Genomic DNA, 25,838 nt, shown 5'->3' on the forward strand with positions numbered 1-25,838 from the left:
AACATTTACTCTTTTCCTTATCCATACCAAAGGTCAAGAGGTACAGATTTTTTTCACTCATTGAGACAGGTGACAAGAGAGAGCTCAGTAGGGAGGTAGAAGCGGGAGGGACAGTGGCCGTGGTGTCTAATGCCGAGGCCGGGCCACACAGCACTGAGGAGCAGCCCAGGAGAGCATTTCACCAGGGCCGCTGCCTTCCTCTGGGAAACCATCCCACTCAGCTTCCCAACCGCCGAGTGCCCACTCAGTGAATCACTGGTAATGACCTGTTTATGCCACTGTCATCCCCCCACTGATTTGTAAACAACTGAAGAACAGGGACCATTTTTGTTCATCTCTGTGTCCCATGATTGGCACATGGTAGGGGCTCAGTTTCAGTACATGGAATCCAAACTTGTGGCATTCTTGGTGGCTTAAAAATTGCTCCCTAGCTTTTCTGTGGAAAAGGAGTTCTGCGTAATACCTAGAGAAGAGTTCTGGGAGCCATGGATTCAGGAGGGTGGGTCACCTCTAGACCTAGGTACCACTTGGCTCTATCATAAATTGGGGGATACATGCTAAATTTCCTGTTTCTTCCCATTTATTTCATTAGGATAATTAAGATGAGATAAAATGAGGAAAAACTTAATGTATATATCAAAGTAGTAACAAAAACATCATGAGTATGGAGAACCTGGCGGGTGGGGTGGGGGGACAGTTTCTGAAAAGGCAAAGCAGGATGACTGGTTGGTCTTGTTTTCATTTGCAAAGCCTACGGGTGTCCAAGTGGTAGCACTCGTGTTAAGTCCACACGCTTCATTCAAGGGCTCCAGATGATAGCCCGGAGGCAAGGGCAAGAAGAGTCTGGAAGGCAGGGACAAAACAAAGTAAGTATAAGGAAGGAGTGGAGAAAAGAGGGTCTCAGAACTTATTTTACAGACTCGATAGGAACATAAAAAGGTCTCAAATCTCTGCCTTCATGAACTTATGATGAGGATGATGTGGTTGGGTCACAGATACTTCCCTTTTCTTTATTTTGCTCCATTTCCCCTACTCTAGACCTGGTGGTAAACAGCGAGATGCCACGGGACAATCAACACATGACGCCCAACGCTGCAGGACATGGCCAGCCTCGGACTCCCCAATGTCTCTGACTACAGCTCTCCTCCTTGGCTAGAAATTCCCTTAAGACGCAAAGAGAAGCATGGTGAGGGAACTGGATGGGGGAAGCCTCCCTCTCTGAGGCCCTCAACTGCGAGCCCTGTGAAGGAAAAGGTAGTATATTCATATCGAAATTTCACAACAGTCTAGAGAGCGAATAAAGGAGGCAGGCCAAAAATACATGAAGGGTGACTATCAAAGAGGTAGGGAAATTATGTAGGGGAGGTAATGAGCACACTAATTATAATGGTCCTAATTAGGGGAAATGGAGCAAAATAAAGAAAAGGGAAGTTTCAGTGTTCAGGAAAAACTCTGCTGGGCCCATTAAAGGAGTGATGAGCTCCTCAGCCTCTTCACACAGACCAAAGGCCATTCAACTTAACAAAGTTGGTTCAGAATGAGCTAAAATTGTTTAAAGAGAATTTTATTTTTGTTACCCAAAGTAGGCTAGGTTACTTGATGATACACAGAAACCTCTTGTATCTAATTTTATCATTCTGTTCTCAATTCTAAGTTAAACAGTACAGTAGCTCATGATAAAAAGCCTATGACTATTTCATTCCAAAAATATGATTTGACATGTAGGGAGATCAAAACTGGCAAAGTGAGAACAAGTAAAAAGAATGAAATATAGTCAAATATGCTTCAATTTACAACAGATTTACAGATGAGAGCTAGCAAAAAGGAATACTAAAAGTAGGACTTGTTTCTATTATTTTTCAGAACTAATACAATTTCCTTATTTTTCAGTTAATACACAGATGGTAATTAAACTTGATCCTTGTCAGTAAACAGTAAGGAACATTAGCTTTCAGGTTTTAACCTAATTTCATAATGACAGTCTAGAACAACTCTCACAGCAGTTGAATAACTGACTGTGGTTAACCTTCATGTTGTACTAAGAGACTGTAGTATTACAGTTTATGGTTTCTTTCCTAGCATCAGGAGTAAAACTTTAAGAAAATGTATTTTTTCTTCCTCATTAGCCCAAGGTATGATTCGTGCAACTTTCATTTGGTGAATGTTTGCTGATCACCACTGTTTCTGAGGCACAGAGGATATACAGGCTGGGTGGGGACTGACACATACAAATAAACCCGTGACTACAGCCTAGCATGCTGGGCACCAGGGTAGACATGAGCTTAGGAGGCTGTGGGAGCTCACAGGAAGGCTCTAAACAGGAAGGCAGGAGGGATGCTGACACTGGGAGGAATCTTAAAGGAAAAGGAGGTAAGATGAACAAAGGCCAAGTGTGAGTGAGAGAAAGCAGGCTTGCACCCATCATCCTCAGTGGGCGTTCAAGAGCAGCAACTCCAACAGGTACAAATACAGTTAGATACACTGTAATAAGTTAAGCAATAAACACCTTTTAAAGTGATGTTACTTGGTATTTTAATCCATATAATTATTTAAATGTCTCCTGAAATGTAAGCTATATACAGCTGCTTGACTGCTTCCTCTTCCACCCACCCACCCACCCACCATCATTAACTGAGGGTTTATCATGCCTGGTGGGCCCTGCGTATACCAAGGTCAGAAAGACATAGCCCCTGATCTCAAGGACTTACTGTCTAGTGTTGGAACAGAAAGTACCATTAAAATACAGTGTGGTAAGTAATATGAGTTTCAGCAGTGAGCTCCAGAGGAGAAAGATGATTCTAAGCAGGGTAGGAGGGTTGCTGCTAGGCCCCTGGGTGGGAGTGATCAAGATGCCTTTAGAGACAATGACTAAGGCTACTTGCCATCTCTGTATTAGTTCTGAGTGTGTGGCTCAGGAATGCCAGGGGAGGATGGAACACAGGTAGACCTGAATGACACCAGAACTGCTAAGTAATGACCCTTCCATAGCAGTTAAAGTGACAAGGCACTTAAATAAATTTATCCTCTCTGCATGTTAATTACAAACATACATTTTTTGACAAGATTTCTTAGGGTAAATCATATCTTGTGAGGAGGTACTCTGAGCTCTCCCCAGCTTGTCTGCTCATGCTTGCTCTTTATGTCAATGGTAAATTCAGGGCTAGAGCTATAAATAAGTTTTCAGAGAATGCTTTAAAAACCTTTGGTCTGATTTCAGATCCTAAGATGTCTTAAGCACCCCGATGGCCTGACTGAGTCTTTATCAAAAAACCTTTTCCATAAACATCCAATTTCATCATACATATTACTCCTGTAATAAATTTCATTTAAAATCCTACTTCTGACAACAGCACTATATTTTGAAAGGATAGACAGCCTGCAGGCAGATTTTAAAGCAGAGTTTATAACACTCGGGATTTTATAATGCAGGTTTTCATCTTGTACAAGATTAACTATATACTTGCTAACTTGATTTTTCCTTTCTTTTCTTTTCTGTATTGCTTCTGAGGTTCTGATGAAATGTTTGCTGCCACTGCTAATGAAATTCAGAAAAGGACCATTGGTTTTTTTACTTCGCTTGGGAATTTTGATGCAATAGATGTTTTCACACTGCTGTCAGAACAAATAAGATTTGTTATTTCTAAGTGCAGAAAGAACATAGCTTTTCAAAAGAAAAGTGAAAAGAGAATTCAAGCTAAAGGGACTTAGGGAAACCTGGCAGGAAGAAAGTTTTGTGTTCTGTTGATCTGAGTGCATGCGAAAAATGTTTTTAAGAGCTTTTATATCAAAGGCAAATTTTTTTCAACCACCATCTAGAAGAGAAAAACGCAGTGCATTGAAGTCAACTGTTTGTTAATTATAAGAAAATAGTACTTTGGTAGAAAGTGCACCAGAATGACTGAAAGTTCCCAGCTCTGCAAGCAATCAGCTGTGTGACCTGGGAGCGGTGCCACTTAACACTATTGTTCTTGACCTTGCCCTTTCTCCAATCTGAGAAAGGGCTGAGAAGAGGAAGGAGGTAGACTCTGTAGTTTCAACAACCGTTCAGTTTTAAATCCTCTATCCTTACAGTCATTGTCAAAATTTTGCCCTGAGAGGAATCAGGGTACAAACAAACAAACAAAGGTTTTCCTGAATATTTAGGTAGTTGCCTCCAATGACTTCATTTGATCGTAAGGGAAACCCGGTGCCTTCAAGAGTCAATTTATTTGCAAACCAAACTTGCACAACATCCTAATTTGTTACAGAAATAAGTGGCCATTAGTAACTTAGGCCACTCGGCTAGAATCTCTCATGCTCTGCAGTGTATTAGAACCTTAGCTCTACATCTGCAGGTCACTGTCTTAGCCACAGACTGGAACTTTCTAAACCAAGTCCAACAAAGGAGCTGTGAGTAAAGGGAACTTTCTTTCTTCGGGAAGTTTTTTTTTTTAACAAAGCGAGAGTACCGAAAAACAAATTTTTATTCTCTGAAGTTTTATTTTAGCCATTTTTAAGCCAATAATATTCCAATACTGTGTTGTGGTTCAATGCTGTGAGTGGAAACTGAGAGATAGGCAATTCAACCTTGGATTCCTCTATGGTCTACATGTTAATTATGCTGTGTCATGAGGGCCATGTTCCCTCCCTGAGCTGTTATGCTGACAGCCTTCCTTGACCATCAAACCATACTTTTCATCTGTGCATCTCTTTATGTATTGTAATACATAATTACGTTTAATTGTCATGTTATCCTAATCTTACTGATTTCATAGAGGTTAAGTGCTTTTAAGGTGATCACAGTTACTACACAGGCAGAATGAGTGTAAACCCAGTTCTCTTTATTCTAAATTCAGTGCTTTCCTAATGAAATGCCAGAGGAGCAGTGGCTAATAATTACTGTGCATTTACTATGTGTCAAACATGGGCTAAGAGAGTTAGATGTTAGGTTATCTTATTCTATCATGATAATAATTCTATGCTGTAGATATTATTACTAACCCCACTTACAGATGTGGAAAGTGAGACCACAGAGAGGTTACATAATATGCCCAAGGTCAGAGAATTATCAAGAAGCATGATCAAGATTCAAAGGCAGGTGGTTTGCTTTACCAACTTGTCTTTCAACAATTAGGCCAGAGTGCCTTCTTACGATAGCATAGCCACCCTCATCAGTTTCCACCCATAATTTAAGTGAAAATATCTGCAAGAGTCCAGGCCTGCCCAAAATAGCTGGACACTAGAGCTCTGAGTCATGTGTGACACAGGTCGCTGTGTCAGTTCATCCTGTTTTTGCACAGCTGACGATTACTCACAGTGCCCAGGCACAGTGTGCTACATACAGATGATGGACAGTAACTGTGCTGAATGGAACCCAATGAAAATTACCAGGTCATCATCAACAACGACTGACCTGACTTTTGCAGGCTTGTATCTGTTTTAAAATTAAGAGACAAACGCCTGAGATCACACGTAAGTTCTGACTCGCAAATCAAGGGAATAAGTAGAACAGAGGTTAAGTGCGTGACCACCAACTATATGTAGCCTGCAGACAGGTTTTGTTTAGCAACACATTGCTTTTAAATTTTCAATCAATACCTAATATTTAAAATCTAAGCTATTTCATTAAAAAAAAAACAGATTTCCAGTTTCTATAGAAAAGTTGGAAGCTATAAGACACTAGACAAGGGCATCTGTTCTCTAGCACATCAATTTCAATGGGAGGGGTTTTTATCCACTTACTTTCTTGCTTGTCCCCAATAAAATCTGAGTTTGCGAGCTATGAGCTATAGAGAATGTGCAAGAGGACTTCTAAGTCCATCTGAGTCTTCTATAATTCTTGAATCACTGTTTCAAAACACGCGATAGCCTCGCAGCATACATGGCACATGGAAATTTTAGTCACTTAGCCCCTGAGCTTTCATTTTTGCCTCAGATAGTAAACTAAACTGACAGCTCACACTTAACTTGGTTTAGCTGTCTCTAAAATGAGAATGTCTCCAGTATTAAAGCACCACCACAAAAATGACAAACCAACTTCGTGTCCTTTCACTGGCTCCAGGTCAAATGACCTACACAGTTTTTTGCCGTGCTCTGCACAGTTGGGGCAAATAGCAAACGGTATCTCACTGATGTGTTTTAAGGGTGAAATGCTGTCATTAGCAAAAACTCTGAATGTTTTTTAAAGTCATCTTCATCTACTTATAACTGTCACAGAGTTGTTGGCAACAAGTTGACTTTGCATTCACTGACCCCTTTGGGGTAGGTGGGCAGAGTGCCTGAACAAGTCCGTGGTCTCTGCAGCTATGCTACTATTCAGGAAGACTGGAGGTCTGTACAGCAGCAGCCAGGGAGGCAAACATGAAGGTGAGAAAGTCTTAAATTACTAAACATGTTTATTCAATCCAAATATAGTCACAGACAAACTACACCAGTATAAAACGAGATTTCCCTTACCAAATTTTAGATTTTAGATGTAATAAAAATATTTCCTCCATTAGTCAGTTAATTGCTATTGAATCCTGTGTCTTAAATAAAAACATCTAGAGACATTTAAAGGCTTTCTCCTGTCTGGGTCCCAAACAAAAATGTAATGAAACATACAAGGGGTCAAAAGAATTGCTGGAAGTATATTCAGTATCAGTTTATATTATAATCAGCTAGACTTCAAATAGAGACTTTCGTTTTTTAAATGAGGTTAATAGGATCATTTCTGAACAGGCCTATTTGTATTACTTTCATGTATGATGATAGGGAATATGCAGTGTCTTCATTGTTAAAAAATATTTCTGCTTGTTAGAAAGTCTGCAGTCAACTCAGCTTTATTGCTTGAAATAAGCAGTTTGCACACAGAACAATACAACTTTAATAGAAGAACATAATAGGCTTAGCAGATGTTGCAATCACAGAACATTTTAGATAAACGGTTTTAAAAGGACATTTCCTCAGTTTAGAAACTCTTTGGAAAATCAAATTCAGTTGCTGAATTTATGCACACTCTCTCTGAGGTAATATTTGGGCCTGTTTTTCTCTAGTAGAAATACAAGACTAAGTTTACAATGAACCAACTTCCAGCAAAGGTAGGAGGAAGAGAGTGTAACTACCTTAGCTCACATTACCCAAGTTCCTGCTTGTGCTACTAATAAAGACATCTTGGTGGTTTCTTCCAAAAATCATCTTTACCATTTGTTTGCTGAAAGCTTTTGGAGAGTTAAACTGTCACTTTCTTAGTTATGAGTGCTTCAACATTTATTCAACAACCACTAAATGAGGACATAGAGATGGTTCCTGCCTGCAAGAAACTTAAGCTTTACCAGGAACACAAAATACAACAAATAAAATACATGCTTGTTGTTATACAGTTTAAGCCATTTCTTGCTACTCTGTAGGGAGTGTAAAAGACTGTGCTGGGTTTATTATGTTCATCCTCTGCTAATAAACAATGCAACCTTCAAAAGGACAAGTTTTTTAAGGCTGATGAATGAAGAAAAGGATTTTAGCTCAAACGAAAGAAAAAAGTGTCACAATTTTAAAATGTGGCTTACTGCAAACTATCTACAGGCAAGCACGGAAATCAGCCAACATTTCAAAGGTACATGCTTATTTCCTAACAACAAGGTTGGATGATGTGTTTGATTATTTTAATAAATTAAAAGTTATTATTTATATGTCTTAGTGTCTCAACTATTAGCTTCGAAAAAGAAAAATATCAAGCCATCTTTCCATCTTAATGCATCCGTTCTCCTTATGACCACTACATGCACTTTCCCTAAACATTCATGCTGTATCTGAAACAAGTTTAAGCAGACTTTACTTATTCCAGTCTACCAGTTTGATTCTAATTATTACTCTTACCTAACAAAATGCTTGTTATCATAACATACTCCACTCTAGTTTATTTGTGAGGTAAGTCTTAGCATGGTCATTACCATTCTTAAATAACAAGACCATTTCTCACATGGAAGTTATTCTTCTGACAGTGGCATAGAATATGTTAATGTTCGCACTGCCATAATCAACCACTTGCAATATATATATATACATATATGCAGAAGGGGGCAACCCCTGATATATCTCAGTCTTCCATCTGTGCTGCCTCAGGCTCAGCCGTGTCTCAGCTCCCAGGTGCAGTGACCCACAGCTATCAAAATATTTACCCCTAAAATAGCTTTGTAATAAGAGTGGAATGTCCTTTTTAATGATTTCCTTTGAGAAATACATTTGTATTTAACTGGCAATTCTAAACTTTTGGAGATGATAAATCATGTGAATCTACTTATTTAAAAAAATTCCCTTCATGGTGGTTATGGGTGATGTATTATAAGACCTATACAAATACACAATATGTTCAACATGCTTTACATTTTCACCTTTGATGATGGCCCTATCCTCCAGCTATGCCTCAATTCCAGTCCCATCCTGGTTCTCACTGTGAGCTGAACCCTCCCTGATAGATGGTTAGTAGCAGACAACATAAGGTATGAACCTTCCTCTTCGTTCATCAAAGGCATACCAACACTATACATAGCTAGTGAAAGGTGAAGGGTGACAGAGGATTTTGACCAGATAAAAGCAAACATCAGTACTGGAACTGCAATTTACATTACAGAATGAAAAATGAAACAACATCCAAAATAAGAAAAGGGGAAACATCCCTCCTGATTGAAGCAAAAGCATACCCAAATCTACCCAGCTTACAAATAGCCAATCCTCACTGCTGAGGAAAATACCTCTACCATTTGTATACATGGTCACTGCATAATCAGTACCTAAAAACAATGGCTGGTCACTTTGGGTTACCCTGAATGTGAAGGGCAAGGGGAAAGGTCAGTTCCAGCAAGGCTCACATACACACTGCACTTGCCTTTGTTCCTGACTGTTCCCAGGGCCCAGCCAGGGCACCCCCTTTGCTTCACCTGGTCTAGCATTCTGCCTTCAGGGCTTCTTTGCCATCCTCAACTTCCAGTCCTTGGAAGGAACCAGACAGGGTGGCAAGGAAACCTGACAGTAGGCCAGGACAGGGCATTCAAGAGCCTCTAACTGGTACCACCCGAGGGCCCCAAAGATTTCTCAGTATCTGCACGGGAATGTGGCACTTGTTCTACATAAATGGGAAGAATTCTCCTAACTTTTTTCTTTTTAACAACAGAATAGAAGTAAAATAACAAAATATCCATGCTTACTTCTCTCCAAAACAACAAAGACCACCATCATATGACTACAATCAATGAAAATCCAGCAAATATTTCTTGGGCTATACGCATGGCATTGCGAACCCAGACAATTTAAGAGGTCAAATATGTTTAATTTTTGGAGTCCCTCACCCTAACATCATATCAAACATACTAAAAGCTGTACTCATAACCCACAAGAAAAATAAGTTTATGGCCAAAACATTGTTGAAAGAATTATTCTATTTTTGTTTTTTAAACTATTTGGCTATGGGTTACTCATTTATGTTTGCTATAATTTCGCAGTAATCACTCCCAAGTTTAACATTTAATGAAGATAACATAGTTATTTTTATATTTGTTTGCTTAATCACTTATTTTTGATCCTATACTTTTTTGTGTGTGTCAGCCAATCATTTTTCTTTCAAGATCTCCAACATTTTTGAGGTTTCTGAAAAGTACAATATCATTTGATCATTGTGCCCCTAGTGCCTAATGAATACCCCGGTGGCCTTGACTGTGATACCAAGAGAGAGGCAACTTGAAGGGGAGATGCCTTCCTCAGGAACTGGCAGGAAAGATATTGAGCATCAAGAGCAGGAAACCGAGGTGAGGCAGAGGATGGCTGACAGATCTCACGTGACAGAGGTACAGGTTCAGTCAAACAGCAAACAGGATATCCAACCATACAGCAATCACTCTGTGTATGCCCATCAAGAGACACAGATGAAAAAAGCACTTTCCTCCCCTCAAGGAATTCATAACCTAGTAGGGTCAACAGGACTTTAATGTAGAATGCAGGGGCACAGTGTGAAACCTGATGTAACAAAGACCTCAAGCACCACAGAAATACAGAGGAGGGAGCTTTTACCAGGGCCACCAAATTGCACAACTGCAGGGGTGTCATTCACACTATTTATGTGAATGGTATTCCCCATAGTTGTGCAGGGTGGTGGTCATGGCTGAAGGGATAATAAAAGGTTTTCCAGAAGAGATGGAATTTGGGCAAGTCTGTGAAAGACCAGATGCTCCTCCAATTATAAGCAGTGTAACCTCCACAAGTGTCCATTTATTTATCTCTAATAGGGATAATAATACCAATTTCATTGAATTATTATGAGAGAACAAAAAGATGTATACAGTATACTATCCATACCAAATCCATCCTCCTTCCATTTTCCCTCCTTTCTTTACTTGAGCTTCTACCACATCTGGCACTCTACCAGGCACTTTATTTTGTATTTATTTACTTTTTAAAATTCATTTTATTATCATTAATCTACAATTACATGAAGAACATTATGGTTACTAGACTCCCTCCTTTACCAAGTCCCCCCATACAAACCCCATTACAGTCATTGTCCATCAGCGTAGTAAGATGCTGTAGACTCACTATTTGTCTTCTCTGAGTTGCACATCCCTCCCTATGCCCCCCCCCCACATTATACATGCTAATCGTAAGGCCCCCTTTCTTTTTCCCTGCCCTTATCCCTTCCTTCCCACCCCTCCTGCCCAGTCCCTTTCCCTTTGGTAACCGTTAGTCCCTTCCTGGGTTCTGTGAGTCTGCTGCTGTTTTGTTCCTTCAGTTTTTCTTTGTTCTTATACTCCACATATGAGTGAAATCATTTGGTACTTGTCTTTCTCCACCTGGCTTATTTCACTGAGCATAATACCCTCCAGCTCCATCCATGTTGTCTACCAGGCACTTTATATATGAGGGACGATACACACAGTTTGTCTTCATGAAATGTACAGTAAAAGGATGCTACTCTATTACTAATTATTCTACAGAGAGTGGTAGGAGGAAGGTGGGTCAACTAAAAGCATAAGCAAACAATTAAGTCATCCACTTTTTCAGGAGAAAGAAAGAGGGTTTCAGGGTGTTAATAACTCTGCTGGTGGTAGGACTGAGAGAGAAGCAAGAGACAACTGCTCAGCAACAGCAAGTTAGGGGGTACAGCAGAGTGGCAAATAAGTGTTATCTACTACCTTAATTCTCATCAACTGATTTCCTGGAAGGCTGTGAATGAACTCATGACTGTCAGTATTCACGATGGGCACTGCAGGGGCTTGGGGTGCGATGTGACTGGTAAACCAGGCATTCTTTGTCTAAATGAAATTATGTTGCCTGTCTTTGTAAGAAGCCATGTCTGGAAGATCTGTGTCATTTCTTCAGCAGAGATCTAGAGCACTAGAGCAGGCAGGAGACCCAGGAGGGACTGCTGGTCAACTGCTGGCACAGTACCAGGTCAAGAGATCAAAGGAATACAGGTTCGTGGTGCCTGCTGTAATGAATTGGTTTGGTGTGGAATTCATACTGGGCTGAGTCACCAAAATGGAGCCAATGGATTGGAAAAGTGAAAGAGACTGAGTTTTGGAGGCAGAGAGTCTTGTGTTCAAATTCCAGCTCTTCCAATTATTAACTTCTTATGGCACTTCATCTTTCTGAACCTTAGAGTCTCTTGATAAAACATGTGGATGTTAATACTTACCCCATAGGGTTATGGGAATGGTTAAAACACACTGTGCAGCACCTAAAATACGTTGGAAGTTCAACAAATAATACTTCTGTTTTCTGAAGTGACTGGAGAGCCATATATAGAAAATTCTATAAGGAAATTTCTAGAGAAAAGGAATACAAATTTAAGGAATTGGAAGACAAATCTCTAGTACAGCTGGGCTGGGCAGCAAATAAAAAAACAGAAATGACTAGAATTACATAGGGAGTGGTGAGATAAGGGGAATTCATTGGTTTGGCTGGCTGTCCTTGGGCACAGCGTTACATGATGGACACTGTGGGAAGATACGGCAGAATAAGGAGTGAAACTCTACTGATGGAGTTCACAGCTTACTGGGGAAAGGCATTTTTAACCAAAAGTTTTAATGTAAGATGACAAGGGAAGGCAAGAATTAGGTACAAACGACATGGGATCAGAAGACAGGGTGGGAGAGAAATCAAGGTAAGTTTCACGGAAGTTGCTTCAAAGGACATCAATTTTTTTCCAAATGGAGTGAAAGAAAAGACATTTTTCCATGAAAAAGTAAGAGTAGGTAGAAGAGATGAGAGGTGTGAAGTGTTTTAGGGGCTTTTCAGCTGAGATGTCAAACTCATACAAGATAAAAAGCAAGAAAGAAGAAGATGGGTAAAAGGAATGAGTCATGTGCTGAAGCCACTGAGCATAACTTATTGTTTGTTGTATTATTATTATTATTATTATCATCATTTTTTATTTTGGTATCATTAATCTACAATTACATGAAGAACATTATGTTTACTAGACTCCCCCCTTCACCAAGTCCCCCCCACATACGCCTTCACAGTCACTGTCCATCTGCATAGTAAGATGCTGTAAAATCACTACTTGTCTTCTCTGTGTTGCACAGCCCTCCCCGTACCCCACTCACACTACACATGCTAATCACAATGCCCTCTTTTTTTTTCCCTGCCCTTATCCCTCCCTTCCCACCCATCCTCCCCAGTCCCTTTCCCTTTGGTAACTGTTAGTCCATTCTTGGGTTCTGTGATTCTGCTGCTATTTTGTTCCTTCAGTTTTCCTTTGTTCTTATACTCCACATATGAGTGAAATCATTTGGTACTTGTCTTTCTCCGCCTGGCTTTCACTGAGCAGAATACCCTCTAGCTCCATCCATGTTGTTGCGAATGGTAGGATCTGTTTTTTTCTTACGGCTGAGTAATATTCCATTGTGTATATGTACCACATCTTCTTTATCCATTCATCTACTGATGGACACTTAGGTTGCTTCCATATCTTGGCTATTGTAAATAGTGCAGTGATAAACATAGGGGTGCATCTGTCTTTCAAACTGGAGTGCTGCATTCTTAGGGTAAATTCCTAGATGTAGAGTTCCTGGGTCAAATCGTATTATTATTTTTATTATCTTCAGATTGGCCCAAAATTTCAAGACCAATCAAGAACAAATAGATTAATACACTAGAATTCTAACCTTAGTGAAAGTAAAGATGCATTTATCCTGCAAAGAAAACAACCTAACTGGCAAATAAATAGCACAGAATTGGAAATGTCATGGCCCATATGCAAAACACCTGCCCAGCTGAAAACTGGTATGTGACATCCAGTTAAATGAGAGAAGAGCTTGACTCAACTCAGAAAGTAACTAGTTTTTGAAAGCTAGTATTGTCTTTTAAAAATTCAGTGACAGAAAAATAAAATCACTAAACTGACAGGAATTACAATGAAATTAATACAAGGAAAAGTCATTTAATTTTAAAAGGTCCTATTTTGCTCATTTACTTTGGGACTCCTTATTTTAAATAAGTTAAAACTTTCTTTGTTTTATTTTATTATTTTGCTGTTTTAAAATCCTGAGTGCTTAAAGTTTTTGTTTGTGTTTGGGATCTCCAATCCACCACACAGTATGTGTTGCACTTCACCTGTACAAAGGGGGTGGGTGGGGAGCGGGTACAGAGCAGATAGGCCTTAACACAGTCTGAGAGGCCCTTATCTCAGGAGCTCTGGAAGGCCTCTGAGAATGAAATCATCAATGAGGTGAATCATTGGCAACACATTCCACCTTGCAAAAGGAGACGCACCTGAACTCAGCGTGAGTTGCGCTGAAGAGGGCAGAAGAGGTACCTAGCGGGACTGCTTTAGAAAACCGAGGCACCCACTAACTCCAGGTTTCTCATCAGGAGCAGCAGATTATCAAGGAATGACCACATTCCTAAAACTCTAACACTGACCATCCAGCGACCCCATTTCCCAGGTACAGAAACAAAGTCATGGGAAAGATACCAGCTGACCCAACCTGCCATCTGAGCCAGGAATGGGGTCAGAATTTAAAAACCAGTGTCCAACTTCACCATTCATTTCTTAGCTCACTCTACTAAACGTAAAGATACAGTTCAGAGGATCATCTGATAAATCATGATCATATTGTGGTATAAATAAAGAATTAAATAAAAACCAATTGTAACCTCAAATGTGCCCATAAATTGTAAGTTGGAAGGTAGTTTTAAATAACACTTTCCAATTCTTTGAATTAAAATAAAATTTAAGATGCTGTAGGAAGGCAGTTCAAACAAAAGCGAATTTTGTTTAATGAACTAACCAGGAAAGCATTGTGAAAGTATTGTGCAACTAAATGCTTAGCTAATTACTGTGAGATCAAATAACTGTTACCATAGTTACTGGACACTGTTTTCCATAATAACTTTTATCACTTCAATAAATCTTTGTGATGCAACAAATATAAAAAGTTTACTGTAACATGACTATAATGTTTTGGAAGGCACACACTGATGACTGACCTACTGAAATTACCTTCCCATATTTGTCAGTGAACAAGGGGTGATACTGTATCTAGTTGACTCACTATCAGAATGTTTCACTGGCTTCTTTTATAGGCTGTAATTCCTCAAAAGTTGAATCTACCTGGTCCTGTCATTCAACGGAAAAAATCAGAGTGCATCCTCAGCGTTATATCTTGTCTTTGAATGAGAATAAAAATAACAGCAACCATTTATGAAGCAATAATTGTCAGGTTCCACATTAGGAAGCTGACATACATCATCATCTAATCCCTCCCGCAGTGCTATAGCCCAATGTCATTTCAGTTCCCTCTTGGGAGTGATTTCAAATCAGGTCTCTATAGCTCCAAAGTCAGTTCTCTTTCCATTATACCACAGAGCCTTATAACACAAAAGAGACAATTTCACTAACCACTTTCTTGCTGCTAGTTTACAGAGTTGAAAGTTATACCAAACTGCCACTGATGTCTCCCTGACATAATGACTGACTGGTCTGCTGGCTGAAATGATATCATTGCTCCACTGGAAAATGGGCATTTTTTCCCTGGATATACTTGAGTGGAGACTTGGTTATACTGCTAGGGTTATATTACTATTCCTGGCTCCACCTGCTCCCCATCCACATATGCAGGGCTTAGTCATTTGGGCACTTTTACTCATATCCTGCTTGCCCTTTTCGAGACCTAAATGCAGAGATTTTTGAGTAAGTGAAATGATCTAGTAAGTTAAGACTAACAATAAACTTGTAGTATGAGTGTGATAAGATAAAGGAAACTGCATATTCCAAATTCGGTTCTGTCAGTGTGAGGCTGGATGGCCTCGGGCAAGTCACTGATGATCTCTCTGGGTTTTCCCATCTGAATAATGGGGCAATAAACTCTACCTACTAACTCACAGGGATATTAGGTAGATAGATTATTTAATGTTGTTGAGTTCTTTGAAGATACAAAGTACTAAGCGTTATAATCATTATCAAGGTGAAATGAAAACCATACATATGATTACAGTTATTAAAAAGTATAACAGAAAACCACTATCAAAAGGGTGTCCTACTGCAGTGAAAGCAAGCATACATCCTCCAGAATCCTGAGGTAGGAACCTTAAGGCTCCCAGCAATGAAACTGGATTCATATCTATTCAGCACTCTTCCAAAGGTCTCAGTTTTAAGAGGTCAAAAGCCATTTCATCGTTGGCCTCAAAAATGAACTGGCAGGAGTCATGTCAAAGACTGAATCAGCCTTGGATGACTCAGCAGCTATAATCTTGCTCAGTTGAGAGATAACCAAAGGCTGACACCTCTGTCTTTTGTCCCGCCATTACCTCGGCATAGAAGCCGCAAACTTGTCCTTGACTCTCCTCTTACTTCCTCCTATTCCTTCCATTCAATTGGTGACTGCTGCCCCCCAAATAGCTCTGTATTCAGCCCCCCCTCCCAGCCCATGTAGAAAGGACCTTCAATAAGACCTTCCTCACTTACCACAATTTCTGTAATAGTCATATAACTGTCCTCCTGCCTCCAACTCTCCCTCCCCCTTAAATCTGTTATCCTACCCAGAATGTAACCAAATGCTTACATGACTTGCTTCTGCTTAGAATAATTCAATGGAAACCATTGCTTTCAGGATAAAATTCAGATTCTTTAGCAAGTAATGTAAGGATTTACATAAACTGTAAATACTGTCTCCAATTTCATTTGTCACCTCTCCCTTTATCATATTCTAGTCACACTCTCTTATAATTTCCTGTGCTCACTGCTACTACGTCTTCTACACTGTATTGAGACTGTCACTACTTGTGAAGATACTAGTCTTGAAGAATCCTATGGGCAGTGACTGGTCTTCTTCAGCCTGGAATATGTATGTACTCAATAAATGTTAAACGAATGCCTGAATGAATGAACAAAGGCTTCCAGAGGATATGTTAGCCAGTTATGCTCAATGCTCTCAGCTGGGTGAAGGGCTCTTGAGCAATTCACTAATTAATTTGATTGATGTTTTAACTATGAGGAGGATGATAACTGATGCAGGATATCTTGTTACTAAGACTTGAGTGAACTAAGTTATCCTTTGTAATACAGACCTAAATGATTCAACTGTGCCTCTAAGATTTTAGATTCAGTCAGATCCCATGAACTATTGCCAAGAAGCAAACACTCAAAGCATAAAACAAGAGTGTTAATGATTTTTAAGAAAGCTGTGATCTTGGAATGTTCATATCAGAATCCCTGCTGTAAAAAACCTCTCTTTATCAAGGTCATGACAGCGACAGGAAATAAATCAATCAAGCAGTGAGTGGCATACAGAGGAGTATCATTCTAAAGTGGTAAAGTTTTCTTGGCTCCACAGATAAGAGAAAAAGTGAAGGAGAAACAGCATTTTACTCCCTTGCTCTGGAATGCTACTGGACACATAAAGCCAGATCAGCCATATATGAATCAGCTTCTCCCACTTAAAGTCAAAGAGACAAATCTCATTTTGGGGAATGAGTGAAGACAGCCATATATAAGATTGTATTTTATGGAAATAAAAAAAAAAGAATTATGAAACTTAAAATACATTAAACATAAGACATGCTCTCTTCCCCAATTTCTGCAAATTGTAGAAGTCTTTGAAATTGATAAAACCTGAGAGATTTAAATATCTATTAGTCAATTAGTCATCCAGGAAAAATATCTATCAAGTTAACTTCATTTAAAGTTCACCCACTGGTCACCCAATAGAATTACCTCTTATTTTATCGTCCCTTTTTTTTTTTATTAAGGTATCATTGATATACACTCTTATGAAGGTTTCACATGAGCAACATTGTGGTTACTATATCCACCCTTATTATCAAGTCCCCCCCATACATTGAAGTCACTGTCCATCAGCACAGTAAGATGCCACAGAGTCACTACTTGTCTTCTCTGTGCTACACTGTCTTCCCTGTGACCCCACACACACCATGTGTACCAATCATAATATCCCCTCAATCCCCTTCTCCCTCCCTTCTCACCCACCTTCCCTCACCCCTCCCCTTCAGTAACCTTTAGTCCCTTCTTGGGTTCTGTGAGTCTGCTGCTGTTTTGTTCCTTCAGTTTTGCTTCGTTGTTATGCTCCACAAATGAGGGAAATCATTTGGTGCTGTCTTTCTCCACCTGGCTTATTCACTGAGCATAATACCCTCTACCTCCATCCATGTTGTTGCAAATGGTAGGATTTGTTTTCTTCTTACGGATGAAAAATATTCTATTGTGTATATGTGCCTCATCTTCTATATCCATTCATCTACTGATGGACACTTAGGCTGCATCCATGTCTTGGTTATTGTAAACAGTGCTGTGATAAACATAGGAGTGCATCTGTCTTTTTGAATCTCAGATCTTGTTCTCTTTGGGTAAACTCCTATGAGTGGAATTCCTGGGTCAAATGGTATTTCTATTTTTAGTTTTTTAAGGAACCTCCATATTGCTTCCCACAATGACTGAACTAGTTTACATTCCCACCAACAGTGTAGGAGGGTTCCCCTTTCTCTGTATCCTCGCCAGCATTTGTTGTTCCTTGTTTTTTGGCTGTTGGCCATCCTAACTGGTGTGAGGTGATATCTCATTGTGGTTTTAGTTTGCATTTCTCTGATAATCAGCGATGTGGAGCATTGTAGGCCACCTGAATTTCTTTTTTGAAGCAGTGTCTGTTCGTGTCCTCCACCCATTTTTTAATCAAGTTATTTGCTTTTTGGGTGTTGAGGCATGAATTTATGAATATATTCTCCCACACTAGCTTCCTACTTGTTGACACTCTTCCTCCTCCTGGATCTCAATTTTTACTTTCTAAGCTCAAGTCTACTTCTGTGACCATTCATTAGTTTGTATCTGCAGGCTCTGACACTGCTGGCCGTATCGTTTTTCCTGAAATTAGTTCCTCCTGTGGCTTTTATATTCCTATGGGATGTTACATCTCCTCCACCCCAGACTATTCTTCTCTTGATGGTTCTTCCTCTTTCTAGACAATGGACCTGTGTCCAACTCAGACATCTGTGTTATTACTGCTCAGGCTTCAACATTACATCTGGATATGCAACTTTGAGATGATTCATTTTTAGCTTTGATCTTTCTCCCAGGTCCAAGTTTGCATCCCCCACCACCTAAGGGATATTTTAGTTGCTCATCACACAATTTCTTCAAAGAAAACATGTTTGCAACTGAATATAATATCTTTTCCTTCACTCTCCAAACAGTTTCTTTAGTGTTTTTCTACAATCGATTGACTGTTCTCTAGGGCACTCATGATAAAACCCTTTTGCCTCTTCTTCCTTCTAACAACCAGTATAAGCCTCAGTGACTAATGCCAAAATTCCTCTACCACATATCTTACAGCCGTCCTTTCCTTGTATTTCTAATTTAGCAAATCAAAAACACTGCTCAAAATACTTAATAGTTTTTAACACAAAAATCAGTACTCTCCCTTCTCTTTCCTTTAGAATGCCACCAGCTTAAATTTTTTTGTATATATACATTTTTGGTTTTTGTATGAACTTTTAAAAAATCTTAGTTTGATCAGGCCTTTCTCCAATCAAAAGTCTTCCAGAGTTTGATACCACCTATAAGACAACATATCATTTCTTAGCCTTACATTCAACTCCCCTCGGCAATTTGGTTTTGACCTTCCAGTCTCATTTCACACCATCTCCCATAAAAATACTGTATAATAAAAAGCCGCTAATCATGTCTCACCAAACTAAGGCAATAAAGAGAATATATGCTCAGGAATGGGATCCTTCTCTGTTTTTCTGTCTGGTCCTCAAACCAAATGTTCAAAGCCTTTATTTATAACCCAAGTTTTATCCTATGATATTCCCAGGGACACAGGAACTCCTGACATTTCTCCTCCTTCTTCTTCTTTTTTTTTTTTTTGAGAGGGCATCTCTCATATTTATTGATCAAATGGTTGTTAACAACATAAAATTCTGTATAGGGGACTCAATGCACAATCATTAATCAACCCCAAGCCTAATTCTCAACAGTCTCCAATCTTCTGAAGCATAACGAACAAGTTCTTACATGGTGAACAAGTTCTCACATAGTGAATAAGTTCTTACATGGTGAACAGTGCAAGGGCAGTCATATCACAGCAACTTTTGGTTTTGATCACGCATCATGAACTATAAACAATCAAGTCAGATATGATTATTCATTTGATTTTTATACTTGATTTACATGTGAATCCCACATTTCTCCCTTATTATTATTATTATTATTATTATTTTTAAATAAAATGCTGAAGTGGTAGGTAGATGCAAGATAAAGGTAGAAAACATAATTTAGTGCTGTAAGAGGGCAAATGTAGATGATCAGGTGTGTGCCTGTAGACTAAGTATTAATCCAAGCTAGACAAGGGCAACAAAACATCCACAGATGCAGAAGATTTCTCTCAAAACAGGGGGGGTGAGGTTCTAAGCCTCACCTCTGTTGATCCCCAATTTCTCACCTGATGGCCCCCCTGCGACTGTGCCTGTCTTAGGTTGTTCCTCTCTTGAGGAATCTTACCCGTCTCTGGCTAACCAGTCATCTTCCGGGGCCATACAGGGAAATGTAAAATTGGTAAGTGAGAGAGAAGCAATATTCTTTGAAAAGGTTAGCTTTTTACTTCTTTGCGGATTTATGCCCTGTGGCTTCTATGCCCAGCATTTGTCTTGAGGTATCTTTACCACTTGGAAGAATTATGATACTCGGTAATTTTCAATATGAGGCATGAATTCTACTAAAGGGTTGTAATTAGGAAGGAAGAAGAAAAGCTATAGAAGTAGCAGACAGAAGGAAACATGGGAAGATTTATTATTTCTTTGACATATCTTCTTGTAGAGTAACATAAGCAGGTATAGGTTTTAAACTACTAATTAAATTGAGTACACACATTAACATAATAGGAATACAGCTACATAACAGAAGCAGACCTACTCTCCTCCTCCTAAACAGACACTGGAGTGTAAATAATTCCAAGGTTTGTTTCCTTGGTGTCAACTCTCTTTACCTCTACTAAGACTTGATTGCAAAGAAAAAACAAAAGCCTACTACTGCTCCTTTACTGTACCTTCTATTTCTAATCTCAAACTCCCAGCACTTTCTTGTTTTGTGTATCCCCAACAGGTATAGTAGACATGAAATTCTAAAGGTTGCCTGTAAATTATTCAGAAGTAAGGCCAAGTATAAGGAAAATGATCAGTTGGGAGAGTTTTGTCCTTCTCAGCTACATAGCCAGACTAACTGATTAGAAAAACATCTGAGAAAGAAGACAGTTTACACTTTCATACAGTCTTATGCACCCTCATCCCATAAAAGGTGAAATGAACAGGGATGTTTGTCCTTCTTACCATGTATTTTCATTACTCAAGAAACTTCACTGAAGGGTAAAGTCTGTAGGAATTTTAACTTTACAAGACATGCTACAGAATTCTGAGTTGCTATTCTAATCAGTATCTCATTCTACAACTTAATGGTGTTAAAAAATAGACCTCCTTTCCCCCAGTTCATGCAGTTAGTGATAATCATATGTTCTTAATTTGAGTTGCAGAATTTAGTTCTAAGCAAGACAACAATTTCGTAGTGTGCCCATGAGATAAGATTCATCGAGAAATACTTAGAAATCAAATACCTGAAACAATAGAGGTTGCATCATACGCATTTACAGAAAGAAAAATACATGTAAAAGTCACCAGGGAGTACTAAAGATACCCTCAAATAATGAGGCTTAAAAGCCTAAGAAAATTTAAAGAGTAACAACAGAAGACCAATAGATGTTCAGAGACAAAGATAATTAGGCATTTTAAGTGGCTGTGTGGTATAACAGAAAGAGAATGTGATGTGGAGTCAGAAAGCCTTGGTTCAAATGTGGGCTCTGCCACTCACAAGCCATAGGCCCTGGGGCACTTCATCTCTAAGACAGGGACACTTAGAGGGCTGAGACCAGCATGAGGCCAGTGAGGCACAGGTCTCAGGGGAACTTTGAAGAGGAAGCAAAGAAACTCACTAATCAAGATAAGTAATATTTTAATGCAGCTCTAAAAATTGAAATTAATGCCAAAAATATCCATTTAGAACAAAATAAAATTTTATATCATGACAGGACCTAATCCTGCACTTACTTGCACGACTTACACAGCTTGCCTCATCTTAATCCTGGCCCTGTCAGATCCTTCATGAATTTAAATTTTTTAAATATTGCATGAAATGTTATTTATTTTTATTGTTTTGTTTTTTGGCACTCCCTTTAATTTTGTGCCTGGGGTGAGTGCCTCATGTGCCTCACCCTAGTCCCAGGGCTGCTCCTGATCTGAGATTTCTCATTTGTGCAAACAGTAACATTGGAAACCAAAAAACACCATTTTCATGGGGTTACTGTGAAGATCAAATGAGATACTTGCGTATGTTAAGGTACTGAACAGGTAAGGACTTTTTTTTTAGTATTATTATTATTTTAGGAAGAGTTGGAATAGTCAATGAGGCTGAAAGATGGCATAACACAACTCCCAGAAAGCAACTCTGGCCAGTTGTCCTACTTCACTCTCCTATTCTGTGCCAGCTCTCTCTGGGCCCTTTAGTCTCTTACATGGTTCCGAAATGCCTTCAAGAACAGCCTGCTCTGTCCTGGGCCCCAAGTTGCACAGACAAGTGTTGCTGAGTGCAATGGATAAAGATGGAACCCAGCAGAGGACATATACAAGGCATCTTCCTGGCACATTAATTCTATCCATCTTTTTGAGAGGAACATACATGGAATAGAAAACCTAAAATAAACAGAAAAGCTAAGATTCAAAAAGAAACTTCAGTGACATTTCACATTTGTAGCAGGCCAAACTGGGCTATGCCTCAGACTTACTGGGAATGAGTTCCTCTCGTTTTTAGGGCTTACTCTAGGGAAAGACTGAGAAGTTCTGGTCTTGGGGCATCCATCCCAGCCCTGTTTAGCTTGTCCATATGTTCATTTGACAAACATCCAGCCCACTGATTATGTGCCAGACACTGGAAATCTGGAGATAAAGTATAGCCCCTGTCTTCAAGAAGCTATCTATCTGGGCTATCAGAGTATCAGAAGAACTATATATATATATGGTAGATGGAGGCTTTCATTCATTCAAAACATTCTCATTGGGTGACACTTGTTAGGCACTGTTCTAGGCACTGGGCAGAGAGCAGTGAATAAAACACAAACATTTCTCTGTACTGCAGAGCTCATATTTGAGAGGGATTCTTGGGTTAGTCCAAGACTGGGTTTGCTCTAGGAAAGCTCAGACTTCTTATCTCATTTCAGAGCATCAGCATGGTAGACCTAAAAAACCTAGCAGGAAATCAAACATGAAGCTACAAGTTTTCAATTTCTTCATAAGATGATCTGTTCCATGATCCAGAAGGGATAAATAGGCCCTCCAATATCTGAGAGAGAGGGCTCCTACAATCATTATAGGGCCAAACGGACATCTCTGTACAGATTCTTGGGGAACTGCAACTAAGGTAATCATTTATTTTGGGCTACTTTGAATTTTCAAATACAAGTCTACATTTCTTGAAGACCAATATCATCTCATCACTTATGTCTCTCTCTGCCCTCTTAGCCTGGGCACTTAATCAATACTTGATTTAATGCAGGATATGAATTGAATAATATTTTCTAAATAAGTTGTGTCAGCTGTAGATATCCTTCCTCTAGCCAGCACATAATGAAGTCTGTGCCCAGACGGATCAGAAGTAGGGTAGTTGCACATATGGAAGAAATGGTTAAGGCTGATGATCATATACATACAGTTCTAGTTCAAGAGAACAATGAAAATGTACTCATCCTCAACATTTTCACAGAGGCAATAAAATGGTCAAAACACTGCCACAGTCATAAGATTACCAGTTGTCTTTATACAATGTCTAATACTTTTCAAAGCTCTTTCAAAATCACAATTTCATTTGATTCTTACGTCAAAGCTATGAAGTAAATAGGGTGAGCAATACCATTTCAGGGATGAGAAAACAGACACCAAACAGGTCTCACCTAAAGTCACATAGCTAACCAGTGAGTTTAGGAGAACAGCTGGACTCCCATCGTAATGCTCATTCCATAACACCAGACTGTGGAGATAGAAGCATTGGGTTCCCAAGTTTCAAAATGCCTGGCACACGGTAAGCTCGGACTGTCTTATTTATCTCTGTTACCCCAGCATCTAGAACTACACTTGAATGAACGAATGAACAATGAATGGATGAATGGTAATGAATGGAGGCATGAAGTAGTGGCAACGCTGAAAGAAGGCTTGACTCACACTGTAGCTTTACAGGCAGCAGCTTTCATAAAATGACATGAAACTGATTTCACAAATGCTTTTCAAAGGCTTCTAAATTACTCTTTTTACTTCCTTACCTGATTAGCTTTAAACCAAAGGAGATGTTTTTCCCTGACCTATTTTCAAAGCTAATCTTTAAATCCCTAGGTTACAAAATCCTAAGGATTAAATATTTGTTCTGTGAAATAGTATAATGGTTCAGGCAAGAAAAACTTTAAGAGTGTAAGTATACTGATTAAATTCCAAGGATTCAAGATACTAAAAGTTATATTAAAATGCCTTGAGACGAGTCTCTATTGAAGATAGTTGAGCTGCCAGTATTTCAAAAGCTACTGAAATCATAAACCCAATTACATGAGAAGAGTAACAGCAGAGTGCAGAAGCCAAACTGAAAAAGTAAAAATCAGATGCTTCCTTAAACAATAAAGGCTTTATGATACTGGATGGTGATTGAATTTGAATACTTAAGTGCAGTTTTCTGATTGAAAAGAAGAAGTTTATTAGCATTTCCAATCTTCTGAACTTCACCACTTTTCCATTCCCGCCATAAATGAATGAAGCTGGGGTTCAGCTTGCATAAACTTGCTCTGCACAATATCCAGCACAATAGTTATTGTCAATAAATGTTAAACAACACATTTGGATAATTCCACAGGTAATTCCACAAATTTGGATAATTCCATGTCCTGCAAGTAAGGACATGATTCTGTGATGACTACTGAGTATGTTGATTGACTCACCAAACAGTGATTTTTCTCCCCTTCTTCACTGAAGTGTAGACATCAGGCTTTCTCTGCTAGAGCTATCCAACTCTTTTCTCTGCAGGCTTCACTCAACACATTGTGCCTCTTTGTATACATGGAATAAGATAATTTCTCTACAGAGAACAGAGCCATGTTTGTCTTAAAATCTGTGCTATAGGATACTGGGGATTTAAAGAATTAACCCATGATAAAATTGGAAGAAAAATAAAAATAAAAATAAGAATAAATAAGAATAGGAAGGGACTCACCTAGATCCAAATCCTCATTATAGAGCAAACTCAAGCCCAGAGAGGAAGAATGAATGATCCCTGGTTCAACATCCAACTGGGGGAGTCAGCAAGACAACAATCCAGATGGGTGGGGATGCACAAAAGTGCAGTCACATATGCATATAAAATATATATTTAGCCCCAAAAAATCAAAGTAACCTGTCCCAAACTGCAATCATCCTTTTGCTACGTGCTATTTTGGTGGAGCACTGCCACTCAGATGACTTCATCTCTAATTTTCTCCTTTTGGTTCTATTTTAAAAAACACATTTTCACATTGAACTAACACCAGTAACTTAGCCTAAGGAATCAGACTCTCCCGATAATCAGACATTATCAGACAGGGGGCCCACTACCTCCGCCACAGTCTGACTCATCATAGAGCTATCTCCTCCCATATTCCTTGATTTGAAAGATAAACCCGAGAGTAGTGTAGTTAGGATGCATTCCAGCTCTGGCTTTGATGCTCCTTTGGGCCCATAGAAAAGTCAAAGAATCTTTCTAGAACATTTTTAAAAGAAATACTGATTGAGCAACTTGCAGAGCAAATATTCTGTATCTGCTACTGAACTAGACAGTTTACATATGGTATGACAATTCATTTTCTAAAAGTGGACAGGTACTCTGGGAAGTTTATGATCTTACCAGATCCTATTAACAACCAGAAGGATGGTATAGTTATCCTTTCTATTTCACAAAGAAGGAAACCAAGGCTTGATTAGTTCTTACATTATCTTTCCTATTTTACAGGTACAGGGATCCTGAGGTTAAAGAAGCCTTACCGAACAAATACACAATGGAATACTATTCAACAGCCATAAAGAAGAAAAGAAATCCTACCATTTGCAACAACATGGATGGATCTAGAGGGATATTATGCTCGGTGAAATAAGTCAGGGCAGGAGCAGAAAAAGACAGGTACCAAATGATTTCCCCTCATTTGTGGAGTAAAACAACGAAGCAAAACAGAAGGAAAGAAATAGAAGCAGACTCACAGACTCCAAGAAGGGGGCTAGTGGTTACCAAAGGGGAGGAGTGTGAGGGAGGGCAGGTGGGGAGGGAG

General features: G+C 39.2%; 1 protein-coding gene and 1 long non-coding RNA gene across 2 annotated transcripts in view; both read right to left on the minus strand.

The window, feature by feature from the left end:
- The window catches only part of LOC140847803 (serine/threonine-protein kinase TAO1-like), a 199,140-nt gene that overhangs the window by 90,848 nt on the left and 82,454 nt on the right, over nt 1-25,838 (minus strand). The window lies entirely within an intron of this gene.
- Nucleotides 559-25,838, minus strand: part of LOC140847810 (uncharacterized) — a 53,123-nt gene continuing 27,843 nt past the window's right edge. The window contains exon 2 of the long non-coding RNA XR_012128002.1: nt 559-843. This is a non-coding gene — a long non-coding RNA (uncharacterized lncRNA). The remainder of the gene's footprint in view (nt 844-25,838) is intronic.

This window comes from Manis javanica, chromosome 2 (assembly GCF_040802235.1).
Source record: "Manis javanica isolate MJ-LG chromosome 2, MJ_LKY, whole genome shotgun sequence".
Taxonomy (NCBI): domain Eukaryota; kingdom Metazoa; phylum Chordata; class Mammalia; order Pholidota; family Manidae; genus Manis; species Manis javanica.